Genomic DNA, 19226 nt, shown 5'->3' with positions numbered 1-19226 from the left:
CATGGCTAGAACAAAAATGTGTAGTTGGATAAGGATAGTGATGATGATAATATGAGTGCTTATATGATAGTCAGCTGTCTTGTCTTGTCTTGTAGGGAAGTGTCTCATATTCTTTCAACACCACCACAATCTCCAGATTTTAATCCCATCGAACATTTGTGCGATGAACTCGGTGGGCGTATCGCTAAAATTAACTTAACTAGCAAAAGGGATGGCTAAGTTTGAGCACAAATGTGACTAAAAAATAGTTATCAAGTTGCAGCTAATCAATGAAAAAGTAGTGGTTATGTGAATAATTTGTCCCGTGTGTGTATATGCACGCCTTTAATTACACTATACAGCAACATCAACTTTTTTAGGGTATTGGGCCAAGCCAATTTTACAAGAGATTGAGTCATAAATAAAAAAGTAATTTCTCCGATTATCGAAGATAGCCTTCGAAATCGAAATATGGGACTTTGAAGCACGAAAATGCGGCTTTAGTAAAGGTTAGGTTAAATGGCTGCCCTAGCTAAGGGCACACTTGGACAAATATTGAAAATGTGCAATGCATGGGAGAGGAGAAAGGAGAAGCGAAGGGAGAAGAAGCCTTGGGATTAGAGACGATGATGACCATACATTTTACGACGACGCTGACGGTGGCTGATTTGCGTTCGTAGTTAGCCGCAACAAGCTACTGATGAACTTCACCAAATTTATGATATTTACACCGGCTATATCCGCAGGCGTAGCGAAAAAGTGAAAGCCCAGATGTAAAAGTCCTTGCCAGACGAGAGCAGGGCAGCTGAGAAGAAGGTGTTGAGATGATTACATCCCGTCCTCCAGACAGTTTCAGCAGAACGGACTTGAGGCAATCCCAAGTCTCACGGCATTAACACCTAACGGACAATGTCCGGTAAGGATACCCACCAAATTCGAGAGCTGGGGCTTTGTTAGTTTTAGGAGTTCCCTTGAACGTTCCCGATCTACCCGTGGCCAGAAGGATCTCGCGAGCCCAGCGCTCGCTGAGTTGACTCGAGGGCCAACTCTCCAGGAGCAGACCACAGGTTCTTAAGGGAATCTCCAAAATTCGCTATCTAGCCAGCTCATCAGCCCAGCAGTTGCCCTCTATGCCGCTGTCACCGGGAACCCAAATGAGCCTGATGACGAAGTATTCGGATGCAATCGAGAGAGAAGCCAGACATTCCCCGACCAATCTCAAACGCACAAACAGCGAGCCCAAGGCCCTAACTGCCGATTGACTATCGAAGTAAATATTTACTTCCCTAACGCTAATTACCGAAGTAAGCAACCAGTCCACCGCTTCCTTAATTGCGGATAAATAATATCAATGTAAGTAAATAACTAAAAATACGGTGATGGTTCACCGGTTCCATCTATTCAAATAGTGTGTAACTTTGTTTGCGCAAAATTGTATTGCATGTGATATTAATGGTCAGAGGACAGATTTACGAAAAGTTAAAAACCTTATATTTTAAAAACATTTTTACTAATTTTTAAAAGTTTGGAATTATTATTTGATATGCATAAATATAAGTAGATACTTTTTAAGGTGCGCATCTAAGTTCTAAGCTAGTCGATTCCAACATAACCTAAACGTCATAAACCAAGCTTAGACATATGGTAAACAAACTGCTTCGACACATTAGTAATTTTGTTTTGGTATCATATACTTTTGGTTTTTTGAAAATGTCTGATTATGTGCCGAATAATCGTCATTTGCGGGAAGTTTTGATTTTCCTCTTTCATTCGGAAAGCGTCGGCAGAAGCGCATCGAGAGCTTAAAAAAGTTTATGGAAATGCTGCTTTAAGTGAAACAACGTGCCGGGACTGGTTCCGTCGCTTCAAAGATTGTGATTTTAATGTTGACGACCGTCCGCGTGAAGGAAGGCCAAAAACCTTCGAAGACGGTGAATTGGAGGCATTGCTCAATGAGAATCCGAGTCAAACGCAAGAAGAGCTTGCTTCAGTATTAGGAGTTACCCGCCAATCTATTTCCAAGCGATTGCATGCTTTGGCAATGATTCAGAAACAGGGGTCTTGGGTTCCTTATGAGTTAAAACAAAGGGATGTTGAACGTCGTTTTTTCGCCTGTGAATAACTGCTCCAGCGGCAAAAAGGAAGGGTTTTCTTCATCGCATCGTGACGGGTGATGAAAAATTCATTCATCACAGCAATCCAAAGAAAAGCAAGTCGCCTCGGCCGAATATTCACGCTGCGAAAGTTATGCTATGTATTTGGTGGGACCAAGTTGGTGTTACTTATATGAACTGTTAAAACTGGGAATCGGTATCGACTTCAATTGATGCGATTGAGCGGAGCATTGTGCGAGAAGCGGCCACAATACGCGGAGAGGCATAAAAAAGGGAATCTACAGCATGACAACGCTCGGCCTCACGTTGTCACACCCGTTAAAACGTATCTGGAAACACTGATATGGGAAATAATACTCCACCCGCCATATTATCCAGATATTGCGCCATCCGATTATCATTTGTTCCGATCGATGGCACATGGTCTAGCTGACCAGCAGTTCCATTCATATGAAGACATCAAAAAATGACTTGATCCGTGGATAGCCTCAAAAGATGAACATTTTTACCGCGACGGTGTGCGAGATCTACCAGAAAGATGGGAAAAAGTAATAGCTAGCGATGGGCAATACTTTTAGTTATTCACTTGTAACCATATTTTTAGAATAAAGTTGCATTTTCATCAAAAAAAAAACAGCGAGAACTTAGTTGCTCACCTAATACAAAAATAAAAAGCGTTTAACTTGAAAAAAATTGTGTTTGGCACACAGCTAACCTACACACAAACAGCAATTTTTTGAAAAAAATCTTATTTTTGTTTTCAAAATTTTAATAGTAATAGGAACTATTTAATGAATTTGACTAATGTAGCGCGTAATGCAAGTAAACGGTATTACAATCGGTTGATCGTTTCCAATTTGCTGCAGTTTGAAAATTAATTTTATGATTTTTTAACACATTCTAGTTTACGGACATGCGACTTTTGTAGTTTTAATGAATTTATATCGAAGAAAGCCTTCCAGGAGAGACTGGCTTTAAAATATAGGGTTATTCAATAGGTGCTCTTCAACTTTTTTCCGATAGGGAGGGCGAACGACGCAATATTTTTTATTTTTCGCTTGTCATTTGTAAACTTCATTAGTATACATTTCATCATGGAACGCTACACACTTGAGCAACGATTGCAAATCGTGCAAATTTTTTATGAAAATAATCGTTCTGTTGCTGCTACTTTAAGAGCATTACGGCCATTTTACGGTCCATTTAACAAGCCGTCCCGTTTTGGGGTTATGTGAAGTCATTGGTCTACAGCAACAAGCCGGCGACGATTTGTGAGCTCAGAGCCAATATTGAACGCGAAATTGCTGGAATTTCGGCCGATTTATGCAAAAGAGTGGTCGAAAATTGGGTTCAACTGCAAAAGAAATCGAATTTCATACTTAAATGTATATGTTCAAACTCGATAATAAAAAAAAAATTAGTTAAGAAAGTCAAACCGTTTGTGTTTTATTCAAAAAAGTTCAAAAGTTGAAGCGCTCTTACTGAAAACCCCTTTACAATGAACCTGGCGCAAATCGGAGATTTCTGTACAAAGTTATAACGGTGCATGCATATTTCGAATTTTTTTTAAGATGCAGAAATACATAAATATAAAACATTTGTCAAATAGACTTTGTAAATGGCTTGACGGGCCTTCTTCTGGATGAAATCAAACGTTATAGATAATGGTGGGTATTCAACAAAATTTGCTAAGTTAATTTTTACCAAGCATTCTAAGCAATTTTGCTCGCCTCGCCCAAAAAATCGGGTGCTTCCTCATCTACTTAAATTATAGCAAGGAAGAAATCAATAACCGAAATTTTTTATATTCCGGAATATTTTAGTAATTTATGACTTCTCATGCATGTAATTATTCACCTTATTTATTTATACGACAATTCCAGTTGTCAAAATAAACATTTGTCACATTCTAATCAATAGTTTTTAATAACATTCAGCAACACATGCAATGCATATCAATTCTATGTGCGTTTTTTTTTTTGTTTTTGTTTGTATGTGAACACCTGCCACTAATGGTAAAAATTCCTTAAACCATTCCTTGATTACATGCCAATCAAAGTATCGAAAAGATGATCGATAAATAATGCACTGCGCCATTTTGGTAAGCACATACAAACGTCACTGGCATCAGACGTAACGCAGAAGAAGACGAGACGGCACTGTAATACCGATACATAGGCAGTACCAAAACACTATGAATATCGCCTGAGTCTAGAAAAAAGTAGTAGCAACACAATTTCATGAAATCATAATGCAAATAAACATTCACACAGCGCCATAACAGTTGACTATAACACCAATTTAATGCTGAGGTTACATTATCACCCCGTTGCAGGGCGAAGAAAAAATTATGCAGCATAGCAGAAAGGACATTCGAAGGAACGCGCGAACGCGCGCAGAGCAACTGAAGCAAAGCCCAGCTGGCAAGCTACCAAAGCGAATGAGCACAAGCTGGGTACGCTGCGACAAGGCAGCCAAAGCTGGCGGTTATGTAGACTACAACCAACACAGATACACGGATACATCGATACATGCAAGTGGTGCATTTGAGCCGGGTCAGACCGGGTTGCTTCACCGACAGTCAGTCAGTCAGTTAGATAGTTAGCTAGTCAGCCAATCGCTCACTCACTCAAACATGCAGACAACCAGTCAGTCAAGCCGTTAGAATGGCGTGCATGCAGACATGTGATAAGATTCGTTAGTGCAACAGCGGGCAACACAAAGAGTGTCAGTCGCACAGCTGAGCGACAACGAGCCACAACCCGGGCGAGTGAAGGATAATAAAGATAAATGAAAAGAAAATAAAATAAAAATCGATTGAGTAATCGGCTAAAAAGTACCAACATAACCTTAGTACAATTGTATGTATAACGCAGTTATTGTGCGGCATGACAGTATCCGGGATATACTTACTTACGAATACGAAAATAGCCGGCATTATGGTAAGAAAGCGAAACGAAAGCACCAAAACCAAACCAAAAATGTAGTTGTACCCAAGCATGAATCACCATAGCCGCCACTGATGCACAACAACCTTTCCGCATGGAGTAGAAATGGAACAAGGCAGGCGGGAAGTAAGGCATGCCCACAACGTACAACGAGACCCGAGCAGCCGAGTACGGAGATTCCTTAGAATCGTTAAGTAATAAAATCACTTGAACTGATGTAATGCCAAGGAGCAAACGAAGCGGGTACTTCGTATTCGTTGATTTTGACTTGTTTGTATTTTTCTATCACAAAAATAAAACTAAATATGCACAACAAAAACAATAACAAGAAGCCGGTTCATGCACGGCTTTCCCGTCAATACAACGTGGTTGGTTGGTCGAGGACAGTGTTCATCGAGGGCTTTCCAGTGAGTCCTACACATACTTATGTGTGTGGTGCGCCAACAATGTGCTCTCCTGCGCACGCTTTCCCTATCTATATTACACTTGCTCGCTTTCTCTCTCTCTCTCTATCTCACTCTCATTCTCTTTCGACTTGCTTTGCATTAAGGTACTCATACATTTCGCTGCTTCGCTGTGGGTGTAGTGCACGTAAATGTAGTGCTGCCACTCGCCGCCGTGTATGAATAAAAGCCACCACTATTACGATTTGGTACACTTGACGGCTTTGGTTTGGATGTTTCTCAATCGAACCTCACTTCAACCATATGGTATCGATTTTTCGTTCATACCGCATTTCTCGCAATCCAGTTTTTAGGCTTTTGCATTTTTCTGTTGTTTCTTCAACTTTATTTCTTGCTTCTTATACACTCATTTGCACTTTTTTCACCCATAATTTTTACCCTTATTTATATCTTCAGTTTTCTTGCAACTCACTTAACCGCATTGGCATATATCACTTAACTCGACCTGTTAGGATAAATTACGACAAGTGCATAAATTGAGGGTGTTTGTGTTGGATAGAATTACCAAAAAATAAAACATAAAAAAGACAAAGACACACATAATAATTTCAGGCCTCTCATTTCATATGATTAATGAATTACTTTGGTGTTTTTGTTTCATTAAATATTTACGGCCGCTCTACTAAGAGAATTAGAATCATTGAAAGTGGAACAAAATACATAAAATGATAAACGAGCACACAATTCGGGCGAGGATATGATAAGTTTTGAGTTATACTTGTACTAGGGTTGCTATTTACATTTCTAGCCTAACAAGGGCAAAATGGAAACCAATATTTTAGAGTTACAATACATTTTTTTAAATACACTGTAAACCACACTAATGTGGCTCAGACATCAAAACATACTGAGTATGTTTGTAGTGAAATATGCTAAGACTTTTCCGTGGAAACATCAGAAATGATACGTCTGATAACGCTAGAAGCGGCTAAGGTCATAGACTTATTCGGATGATTACTTCTACTAAAAAAAATTACGAATTTCGCGATATGTTGATCTTAAAAAACGATCATTTTCATAATGAGTTTCAATATTTTTAAAAATTGTCTACTTGAAAAATGACAAAGATAGAAAAGATTTAAGTCTGGGGGTCACTACTGACATGCAGGCGTCACTTTTGAAAGACCCGCTATAAATAGGAATGTATAAAAAAAATCACTTCAGATGAAGAAAAGTTTGAGTTTAAAAGGTCTGCACAAATTATTATTATTATTTTTTCAAATTTAGTCAACGGATCGACGCAAATACGATTTTTGAGCTACTTGGACTAGTTTTGGAAGATAGGTTTGAGGAAAACTGTAATAACTCAAACTGTAACCAAATCACGACCCATTGAGACTTCTAAGGTGTCCTCGGAATGTTATTTCCCCACACATTTCATTTCTTAGAAAATTGAAAATTCTCCCATTAACATACCCACATGGAGTACTGACTACTAGTCGGCACGGCCACCTCAAGCGCTCCTGCCATGGCTCGCAAAAACATTTATATTTATTTTTCGCAGAAAGGTCACTTAAAAAATGATTACTTTTGATATAAAATCAAATTTACTAATTAAACAAGAAACTTCTGTCATTTAACTCTTTCTTTGGCACTGATTTTGGCGGTCGAATACTCATCTACAGAATCTGACCCTTCCCGCACACTGTTTTGTATGGCAGAGAATGCAACATTTGGATTTTTCTTGCCCACAAATGCGTGGTTAATAGAAAAATGTATGAAGGTGTAGGAAATTTCATTCATATACCTCAATTGAAAATATAAAGTGACCACATAGCAGTTTTCCCCACTGCTATGTTTCAACAGCTGGCAAAGTTAACAGTGACATTCAACTACCAAAGTACCCGGTAATGTTTACCATTTCATCCTGAATCATTTCACTCCCGCCGTGTAGAAATTATAAAAAAAACTGCCGAAGTAACGGCTGAATTGTAAATCTTCAAGGGGAACTTCGTCGAGAAATCAGTAGTCTTCATGACAGCACTATGCACGCAATTCGTTGCACCGTTCAAAAGTTTGGATATTAAGGCATCAACCAAGTAGAGATTGATACGAAGTGAAGAAAACTAAAATGTCGTAATATCATTTAGGGTTGCCTGGCATTCCTGTGCAAACTTTGATCTTAGTATAGCCGCATTTAATGGGCGCTTGGCCACGTAGCCACAGCTACGACTTCTGGACTTTACAGCTGGAACTTCTGTCTAACAAACACTGCAGTAGTCTGGTATTCCAACGGATAGTTCAAGCCCTAATGCCTTCGAAAATACTCCATACACAACCTTATCATCTAACTTGGAACTATCCGTATAGAAATGTAATTCCCCCTTCTCCACGACTTGGGAAGAGTCTGTCGAGGGTGAGTCTAGGAATATAGTATTGTTTATGACTACTCAGAGTATGCAAAATAGAGGCGTGTCCAAACCGCTGACCTTTCCACAGCGCCATACTTTTAAGTCTAAGCACCGAGGCGGCCACGAGTTTTCCTACGAAATTTAGTGCAGGCAAGTTGATTAACTCTTTCAGCACTTTGCTTGCGGAAGCTTATTAAGCATGAATCTTACTCATGATTTTAATGTAACTCGCCTTTTGAGCAGATAGCCACCATACGAGTATTTTATATATTAAGATTGGCCTAACTACAGAAGTATAGAACCAATGTGTAGGGCGAGGTGTTAACCCCCATTTAATATCGACTGATTTTGTGCAAGCGTATAATGCAACGTTGATCTGCTTTACTATTTCCTATAAGTCCGAAATACTTGACATTCTCCCTCAAAAGAGAACACCTCTTTTTGAGTGTTTGGCCTAGCTGGTCCTCCTATTTGTGGTGTGCGTCTTGATGTTGTTCCACAAATGGAGGGACCTACAGTTTCAAGCCGACTCCGAACGGCAGATATTTTTATGAGGAGGTTTTTCATGACAGAAATACACTTGAAGGTTTGTCATTGCTTGCCGAGGGGCGAGCACTATTATAAAACCACAAACCAAAACAGATTCGAACCTACTTTCTCTCTGAATTCCGAATGGTAGTCACGCACCGACCCATTCGGCTACGGCGGCCGCCGTTTGGTGTCGAATTTTTTTAAGACGGGACAGTGGGAGATCGTCAACATGCCGTTCATCAACGACCAAGACGTTCCAATGCATTTGTTAAGCAGTGAGGGAGAGCGTTGTCCAGGAGCCAACAGTGTCGTATCGTCGTCGGGCTCAGCATTTTGGAGTCAGTGAAACCAGAAAGCGGCGCATTTTAAAGGCTGATTTCAATTTGTTTCAATTTGTTTGCAATTGACACAAAGAATATTGTCGACAGACCATTCACGTCGCTTGGAATGCAGCCAAGCAGTCGCTCGAATGGTTGGCACTGAACCCAATTTTTGGAAGCAAATTTGAATGACTGACGAGGCACATTTTAACCTCTCTGCCAGCGTGAATAAACAAAACTGCCGCATTTTGGGAACTGAGAGTCCACACGAAATCCAAGAAACGCCATTGTATGACCGGAAAGTAATTGTTTGGGCCGGCATTTGCGCCAAAACCATCATTGGGCCATATTTTGAATTGCGACGAAAATTCCCAAGACGTCTAGTGTCAAAAAGAGGCGGCATCGACTGGCCCCCCAGATCACCTGACTTAACCCCCTCGGACTGAAAAGTAAGGTTTACGCCAAAAAAGCCTCACTTATACAAATTAGTTTTTTTTTTTTTTTTTCAAAGTTATTCAATGTTTTCATACCGACATAAAATACGGCGCACCCAGTAGGAGTCCTAATTACTAGGCATTCTCCCACAAAGGAATATTCACACCCTTAAACTTTTAAAAATTATCGGGGAGATTATATGAAGCCCTTTTCTTGCCCCCGGGGAGGTTATATGAAGCCCTTTTCTTGTCTACACTTATAAATCAACTACTTCGGACGAGCTCGAGTCAAACATTCTACCCGCCACTGTCGAAATAACGGCGGACATGATGGGCAGTCAACAAAAATTGGACTGATCAATGGTCAATAGTATGATTATAGAATGAATTTAACTGCTAACTAATTTTATGTATCACAACGTAGTTGTTTTATTTCAGTTATTTTTTCTATCATTCTTGCCTGGTCACCCATTATATTAATTACAGATTTAAATCAAAAGAGACTTTCCCGGACATATTTGGGAGGGTTAATATATATTAACATATTTACACACTTACATATATCGATACATACGTACATAGGCATAAAGATATTATATTTAGATACATATAAAATGATTGAGAAACGATATTTACGTACTGTTCCACTCACCTTGTCGACCGGCATTGATGGGCACGCTCTACACAAATTCCAAAATGATCCGATCATAAGGAAGGTTTTTACTTTTCAACACAAAAACTTATTAAAACCAAATAACCAGACACTGATTTAGTTCTGTTAATCGAAACGATGGCGACACGTAACACAAACAACAAATGCTTGCAATAGACACTGCGTACGTTGTGACGTCGTTGTTGCTGTGAATATACGTATGTATGTATCTATTGATGTAGATTTACGGCTATTGCGGGAGAGGATAGTCTCTCTTTGGGATGTGTGGGTACGATGGCGCCGCCGGTTGTGGATGCGTCAAATATGGCGCCGAATGCTTTAATGCGTCTTCAAATTCGCACAAACTACATACAAAAGACGGCGATTAGACCATTTGCATGTATGTATGAATGTTTGTATATGTATGTATGCGTATGTAAACAGGCGCGTTTATTTATTATTGTTATTATTATTTCCTTACTTTTTCAAATTTTCTATTTTTTCAGCGACTTGTGAATGTCTTCCTTGAGTTGCGCATGGACTTCAAAGTGTTTCTTGGATTTGCGTAGTTGGCCTATTGGGCGTTAGAAGAGCGCAAATGACGTATGTAGGTAGGTATGTGGTTGGTTACACAAAACCAAAGAAAAATGTGCGTAATTCTTTTAATTTTTTGATTTTTTTTTTGTTTAGTCTCTTCTCACCAAATCGAATTGTGTGGCAGTTATAGAAACACGAATATGGTACTCGGTAGTTTAACAACCAACAGCAACAAAATTTCCGGGAATCAAAATATGGGCACTCGAGGTGGAGCAACAACAACTCGTACAGCGTTAATGTGTGGGTGTTGTATTTTGCCTTCGATAAATATGTTTAACACTGTGTACATATGTATGTATTGGTTAGTGTATACAAATGTCTACTTGACTGTATGTATATATGTATTTGACTATGTGTGTGTTACTGTGTGTATGTAAGAGTGTGGTTAGAATCGAGTTTCTTTTGGGGAGGTGAAAACGAAAGTGAAGGTAAAACTGTAAAAGCAATTTAATTATTTATTGCCAGCGCTTACAAACTATTATTTTCTCCATTCCTCACACATGCATACAAACATACATACATGAAATATACGAGCTACATACAATTATATACGTATGTGTGTACACATATTTCGTCGCTGATGAGCGCAATAAATTTGATTGCCTTTGGGTGTTCCAGCAGTGCAGTTGAATTTTTAATGCCATCAAAGTGTGTTTTTGGCATCAGCTTCAGAGCGAAGGTGCCTGAAAAAAAGTGTAGCATATGCGAGGGAGCGGTTAGCTCGCTACTATTTTTACGCAAGTGAAATATATGTAGTATGGACAAGTGAAAGAAGCAAGAATGTTTAATTTAGTTATGAAGAAAATTTAGTTGTATAGGAATCTTGAACCACACCTTCAGTTCTCTACATCTTGGAAAAAAAGTCGCAAAATAGGGGCACATGTTCGCTAATAACTGCGCACAGAATGCTCCGATTTGCCCCGCATTTTTTGTGTCTTGTAGTTAATCTCTCCAGGAAGGCTTTTTTCAAAAATATAATGCAAAAGCTTATAGAAGAGGCGTATCTATAAGTCAAAATATGTTGAAAAATCAGAAATTTAATTTTCAAACTGCAATATATCAAAAATGGCTTAAGCGATTATAGTATTTTTTTTTTGTACGAAAAAAAAATTGAGTACGAAGGAAAAGTTTTTCAAAAAAATTTCTATTTGTATATAATTTCGCCGATTTATGACAATATCCAATGAGACGTCACTTGGAGTGTTTCAGAGAAAGATTCTACGGCAGATTTTGGACCTTTGCACGTTGGCGATGACGAATATCGCAGGCGATGGAATGGTTACCTGTATGAGCTTTACGATGACATAGACATAGCGCAGCGAAGAAAAGATCCAGCGGCTACGTTGGCTGGGTCATGTCGTCCGAATGGATACAAATGCTCCGGTTCTGAAAGTATTCGATGTGGCACCAGCTGGTGGTAGCAGAGGAAGAGGAAGGCCTCCTTTGCGTTGTAAAGATTAGATGGAGAAGGACTTGGCTTCACTAGATGTTTCCAACTGACGCCGGTTAGCATGAGAAAAAAACAACCCGCGCGCTTTGTTAAACCCGACCAAAATCGCACAAGCGGTTACCGCGCCAATGAAGAAGAACATATATAATTTCGTGTGTCCAAACTCCGCAAAGCGATAAAAGCAAAGATGATGCTCTTATAACAATTTTTCTACACGAGTTTAACTTTGATTTCGCCGTTTTTTGATAGACGTTTCCAGTAGTATGCGCTAGTCGAAATAAAGAGATCTAAAATCAATTTAGTATGGAAGAAAACATCTCGCCACCTCATTTATTCTAAAAGTCCTAGCTGGAGCGATATATTGTAAGTAGGGCACCTCTCAATACCATAACTAGGAACCTGCCTTATCCTGACCTATTCTACTTACTCGGAGCTATAACATACGAGTACAATATGCTCGTAATACTCGTATTATTGGGGAATAAGTCATAGCGTTTTTATATTTTCTTTTATTTTACAACGATTTATTCGCTGTTTGCCAAAAGGTAGATATTCATTCGATAAAACTCTCTCTGCTCTACAAAATTACGTTAATTGTATTTTTGAGTTATTTAATTTTTACTAGTTTTGAGGTTTAGAAATGGAATAACCACGAGGCAAAGATTAATATTTTTGACACCTGCTCTTCTTTGGTTTACATCGAGGTCAAAAAGCTGCCGAAGGGATATTTGCGACGTGTATGGAGAAGGTGTCATAGGCGAGTTGACAGCACGGAAATGATTTGCAAAGTTCTAAATTTGGCGACTTCGACGTCGATGACACGTCTCGCAGTAGAAGGCCTTCTGAATTCGATGAAGAACGTCTCAAATCATCTTCAAGGGAGAACGGTCGCCAAACTAGTCGTGAATTGGCCGAAAAAAGAGCTGCGATCATAAAACGATTTTCAATCACCTTCATTCAATGGGATTTACCGAAAAATTGGGAGCTCGGGTACCTCACATGCTCAATGAAAAAAAACAAAGAAAGTCGCCTTCAAAGTTCTTCTCAGCATTCCCCCTATCGAGCAACACGCGGTCATAAACAACGCTTTTGAACCGAATTGTCATGGGAGATGAGAAATTGTGCCTATACATCAATATGAAGCAAAGAAAGAAGTGGGTGACTCCAGGAGATACGCCAAAGCCGAGAGACAAGCCGGGTCTTTATTCAAAACAGATCGCGTTATGTGTTTGGTGGGATCGGGAAGGCATGCTGCACTGGGAATTGCTCGAAATGAATGCCACGGCCAACAAGGAGCTCTATATTGCTCAGCTACACCGCGAGAATGAGGATATTCGACTGAAAAGACCTGGTCGACATGGTCAAACCATACGCCTTCACGACACCGCCAGGCCCCATGTTGCACAAGTCGTCAAAGCCGCACTCTAAGAGATCGAATAGGAGATCCTACAACATCCGCCGTATTCTCCGGACCTTACACCGATCAATTACCATCTTTTTCGCTGTCCAACCATATGAAAGGCGTTACCTGCGTTAACAAAAAGGCCCTTACAAACTGGCAAACCAGGCGATTTTGGCGGAACGACATCAACAAATTGATCGAGAGATGGGAAGAGATTGTCAACAGCAACGGTGAATATATAATTGATTAACTTAATGATATAATTATATTTTTTAGTTTAAATAAAAAAATAAAATATATACTTAATAAGTCGCTCATCATGCATGTGCTATTGTATAGCGCAGAGGTCCGGACGATAACGGCGGCCCCTGAAGTGTTTGAGAGAAAGATTCCAAGAAGAAATGTGGAATCAGCTGGGGGTAGCAGAAGAAGGAATTTGGAAAGATCAAATGGTGAAAAACTTGGCTTCACTCGGTGTGTCCAACTGACGCCGACTAGCACGGAAAAGAAATAAAAGACGGGGATTTTTAAAACTCAGCCGAAAATTGCTTAAAGTTAAGGAGGTTATGGCGCCGATCAAAAAGAAGATGAAGCTTGAAACATCCGTGAATACAACCTTAATAACGAGGTAGTGAATTTATTTATTTTTCTTCATACATTACAGACAACTGAACTGATGAAATCTAAGACTTTCACCGTCTTATCAAAGTCATAGATCATAGCCGGAAAGCATTTAAAATCTACGAAACAAAGTTTTGGTTAAGGTGTTCACTTTACTATGTTTTGAAGCTCTTGTATGCAAACGAGTTGTTTACTGAGTCTCTGAAAGAGTATATCGAATATTTATGACTCGACTAAAAAATTATGAAATAAACTGTATTGGTACAATATATGTAATGGATAAGGACGGCGGCCGCCGTAGCCGAATGGGGTGGTTCGTGACTATTTGTGGAACAATATCAGGACGCACGGCACAAATTGGAGGAGGAGCTCGGCCAAACACCCAAAAAAGGTGTACGCGCCAATTATATTTAATATATATAACGGAGTGGCATTTCTCACGGTTTTCCAGGGTAGTGCTTGTGGTCAGTATGGCCCTGGGAATAGTCTCGTTCACTGATATGCTGATGTCCATAGCTATGTATTCTACCCAAAAAGGGCATAGAATTTTCTTTTCTAGATTGCTACAACTGTCCATCAAATATATGCCACTTTTGAACCAAATTTTGGCCTACCGGAACTATGTAGAGTCGCGAAAACAAAAGCGTTCAAGTGATACAAAGAATTTAAAATTGGTCATATGGTGACTCCTGATTCGCCTCGATCGACCATCTACTTTTGGGACTGATGAAAGTATTGGAACCGTTAGAGAGTTTATGCTTATAGGTTGACTATTAGCAGCCGATATTCAAAGATAATGCATTCCAAGGATTGGCCATCCGAGTTGTAAGAGTAGCTTTGTCTGTTACATCATAAAAGTTTTGACTGAGACAAGGGCGAATGAAATGAAAATAAAATATGTGTAAAACGAGGTGAGTTGAATACAAGCAGTCGTTGTGTAGACGGCAATGAAGCCAAATAGAAAATGGTTTCTTTGATTTCTTGTACATGAACAACACCGTATCAGTTTTCAGCAAAATGTCATTCAGAAGATTCAGAAATCTTCACCTTCACACATTTCAAGCGAAACGAAATTAGCTGCTCAGTCGCTTAGTCTGCTCTCATGTGACCCTTTCCATTTACACTACTCAAATTACCAATCCACGGAAAACGTTTTGCGACGCCTGAGACTGAATGTCATTCCAAATCGCCCTAAGAAAAATGTTTAGAAGATTGGAAGAAGTGTTGGAGGGTACGGTTGGTTAGCAAGGAAATCACTTTGAACAAAATACAGTAAATATTAATGAATAATTCGTTTTACTGATAAATTTTAATAGCAGTGCGTTATCATCCTCATGCCTTGCATAGGGTAGGGCATTTACAGAATAGGTGGAAGCTGGTTTGTCTTTTCACCCGTTGTTTACAACTATGGCAGTTCATATTGTAAGGGATACCCATTTCGTCTGCCTGCTCTCCGTGAGTCTGCAGGCATCCCTGCATTTGGTTCCTTAATCCAAAAACAAAGTTTGTTAAGATATCTCTTAACAGTATCGCATTAGATGAAACCATGTTTTTACTCTCACTTAAGAAGGCATAGAAATAGAAAACTTTTAAGCCATTTTTCTCAACCTTTTTTCTGTTTTTTTTTTTGATTTGACTATTGAAGTGAATGACCGATGTGTATGCACAAGGTAGCACAAAATTAATCACCCCATCGGAAGATTTATAACTTTTACAAATGGCGTCGTACGTCAATCGTAGTTGACACTTGTGACTAGACAGCTGCAGTATAGAAACAGACAAGAAATGGAGTGCGTAAAGGACAAAATAAAGATTTCCATCACTAAATTTTTTTTTATTATTAAGGATACAAGTTATTCAAAAATTGATGACTGGATGATTGATTTTGTGCCACCTTGTATTAGAAACTATGTGTCAGCATTAAAATAATACATTAATTTTAATTTTTTGCTTGCCAAATTTATCACAAAAATACGCATAATTTATAAATGATAAGACCAAAGCAGTTTTGCCCATAATTAAAGAAATATGGAAGGATAAAATTAAAAAAAAGTTAAAAATTATAAATTTTTCAGGATTTAAATCGCTAAAAGCCACTCAAAAATTTCTTTTGGCAGACCTATAACTTTGTATATTTAAGTTTTTAGGCTATTCGCATTTTTATAGGAGGTGAAAGCGAGAATCGGAACAGTTTTCAAAATAAGGGCCAATCGAGTGTGCATGTGTAAGTATTTGGTATAGGAATAAATTTTCTACTAAATAGTAAAGACTGAAAATCAGAATCTATTTTTAATTTTGTTTTATTTAAATACTACTTTTTATATTATTAATTTTTTATTTTCATAAGAATATGTATACAACAAATCTCTTACATCAAACCTGCTTCTTCGCCGAAATGTATGCAACAAAATATTAAAAAAACGCTTAACTATAATTCTATAACAGTATTAGCAGTGGGGGGCAATCTTGAATAAAATTTATGCATCGGTAAAAAGTGCAATCAGTATCGGTGCCAATTAAAAATATAGAAAGGATCAACTTGATGCAGTTCAACGCTCAACTTAACGTTCTGAGTGCTTTGGGTATGGCGCGCGGTAGTAATACCCGCCCAAGTCCAAACTCTACCGCGACATTTCACATAAGAGCATTTCCAAAAACTAGTCGGCGTGAACTCCAAGCGCTTATGCTCCCCGTGATGCGGGAATTAAGTGTCCGCTGAGAATTCGCAGCAAAATCTGCTACCAGCAGAGGACAAAACTAAACAGGCCAAACTAAAACTGCCACGAAACTCCACAAGGATCATTTCAAAGATAGATAGGAACGGACTCCAAGGGCTTCTATTCCTCCTATTGAGGATCCAGTCAGACCTCTTAGCTTAATTTCCTAGCAGTTGGGGTCCAAGCTAAACAGGTCAACTTTACTTACCACGAAACCCTACAAAAATAGGCATTTCCAAAATCAGGTTTCTACATACAGGCCGCACAGCTGAATATAATACCAGTTGAGATTAAAACTAAACAGGCTAAACGATAACTGCCACGAAACTCCACAAATATCATTTCAAAGACAGATGGGAACTAACTCCAAGGACTCTTATTCCTCCTCTTGAGGGTCCAGTCAGACCTCAAAGCTTAATTTGGTACCAGTTGAGGTCAAAACTAAATAGTTTCGACAGACTCCAACGACTCCTATTCACCGAGCTTCGAGAATTAAGTATCCGCTCAGATTGCGCAACTGAATTCGCTACCAGTAGAGCTAGCATGGGAACTGTGAACTAATGGTCTTCTACATATCAGCGATCTCTCTTAACCGGCTGTAGACTGTTCGTCAAAATTCACCCAAAAAAGCCGCACTAACATTTTACTCTCCCACTAAAAAGATACTACAGTTTTATGCTCTCTCCGCATGGCTGATAGTTTTTATGAGCGACTTTTTCATTACAAAAATACGCCCTAAGGTTTGCCGTGAGGTGCCCATTATTTCGAAGTACTTTTTTGATGCTAAATGCCCGTAAGTCAATCAAAAACTTACTTGGTTAGGGCAACCGCCGTATATTTTTGAACCTTGTATTTGTACACGAGCGTATATACATACATATATACCATGCGTCTGCATGTATGCGCAACACTAATACAATGCATAGGAAAACAAGCATAAAACGAAAGCTGGAAAACCTTTACGTCCCTACTGCGACGCTGTTCTCTTTTCACAACTTGCTAGCGCACACAACGCGGAGGGAAACAGCGGTGACGGTGCAGAAGAAAGCATTCAACTACCAAGTACTACATATGTACATATGTACAACTTGTAGTGACGGCAAAGTACGACTGTGTTGGCATGCATATACCACGTAAACACTTATACAAACTTTGTGTATTGGTATTGGTATTGGTAGTGGCGATAGCGATGGCGATGGTGATCTCACACGTTCGCTCGCCGCTGCTTCAAAATTTTCCTTGTGGTACACAAAAACGGTGCCATCAATTGCCCAGCCGTCTGTCTGCCTGCCAGCCTGCCTGCCTGTCCGCTTGTGTGCACGTTTCTGTGCGCCTTCCGGCCTAACAGCGGCTGCAGTCTTCGTGCACAAATCGATTTTTATCGTCTTCAAAATCTAATTTTTTCGACTCTGTGCTAATAAATAAAAAAAAAATTGTTAATATAATGTGGCATGAATGTGAAAATGCATATTTGCTTGGCTTTGTGGCAAAATCGATATGTCGAATGATGGACTGACTGATCGATCTACCAACTAGCTGACTAATTCACAGGCTATTTGATTATTTTGAGCTTAGTTGTTTGAATGGCTTAATTGTTGGCTGCTTGCCTGGCTGGCACCCAAATGTAGGCAATCAAATTTAACACACTTTCACACGCCTTGTGCATAGGTCACACACACTCACACACCGTAATTTTTCCTCAAACTTTCTCACAAATTTTAATCTTCGCACGCGTTTGATAAATCTTCAATTTATTTCACGTATCGAATATTTTTCAAATTATTAATGACATTTCATTAAGATTTTTCTGCGTATAGGCATTTCAATTAAAATTTTCTGCTTAGTCTCAATTTTTTTCTTTCTTGCTTCTCTGCTTTTTGTTGTTGGATTTTCGCTTCGCAACGACGCGTCCGCTAATGCACAATTTAGAACACGACTCGACGACGGTACGAACACGACTGGTCCCTTTGCCAAGTTGACTTTTAGCAATTTCGACTTTCGTGACCATGGCTGGAAGGGTGATTCGGCGATATGACGATTTAAGAAAATGAACTGAAAGCTAACGTCCACCCTTCCCTGCACCAAAACAGTGCCAAGACCAAAAGGAGTGGTTAAGTTGACAGAAATGAATAGCTCAAAGCAAATTGTTGCTTTTCCTTCCAATGGCAATGTTATTGCTGTTGCTTTCATATGTTGTTTTAGCGTTGTTTTTGTTGTCACTGCTGATTGTCGCAGTCATATGGTTTGAAATCGCCGCGCATGCAAAACAAAAATTTGCCGCAGAATTCGGATTTCTTGCTCCTTCCGGGCGAAGGAAAATCATTGCCCTTTTGATTGTGTGCTTTGAGAGAGATACATACACACACATACGTATGTACGTATATACGAGTAAGAGAGCGCGAGAGCAAACGAGTGAGCACATAATGCATTGTATGCCAGCGCCAGCGGAAGTAAAAAATAGTCACAATTGCTGAGAAAAATATTTATATCCAGAAATAGTAACTCAAGTCATGCTGCAGGAAGCGGAAATGGGAATATGGGCAATGATATTTTTATACGCATTCGTAGTGTTTTAGAATTCCAAATTTAATTTTTATTTTAAAATTATATTTTTAGTATAGGTTATTAGTGCTTTGAGTTTCCTGT

The 19226-nt window shown here is 39.2% G+C and overlaps 1 long non-coding RNA gene across 2 annotated transcripts; it reads right to left on the bottom strand.

The window, feature by feature from the left end:
- Positions 1-9806: 9806 nt before the first annotated feature.
- LOC129253371 (uncharacterized) lies at positions 9807-18528 on the bottom strand. Of its 2 annotated transcripts, none has more exons than XR_008583711.1 (3): positions 18268-18528; positions 10275-10824; positions 9807-10158 (listed from the first exon to the last, which is right to left on the bottom strand). It is a non-coding gene; the product is annotated as an uncharacterized LOC129253371 (long non-coding RNA). The 2 variants fall into 2 exon arrangements; XR_008583712.1 differs by having other exon boundaries at positions 18294-18528.
- Between the last annotated feature and the right edge of the window lie 698 nt (positions 18529-19226).

This window comes from Anastrepha obliqua, chromosome 1, assembly GCF_027943255.1.
Source record: "Anastrepha obliqua isolate idAnaObli1 chromosome 1, idAnaObli1_1.0, whole genome shotgun sequence".
Classification (NCBI taxonomy): Eukaryota; Metazoa; Arthropoda; class Insecta; order Diptera; family Tephritidae; genus Anastrepha; species Anastrepha obliqua.
This window is presented reverse-complemented; position numbering and strand designations above follow the sequence as displayed.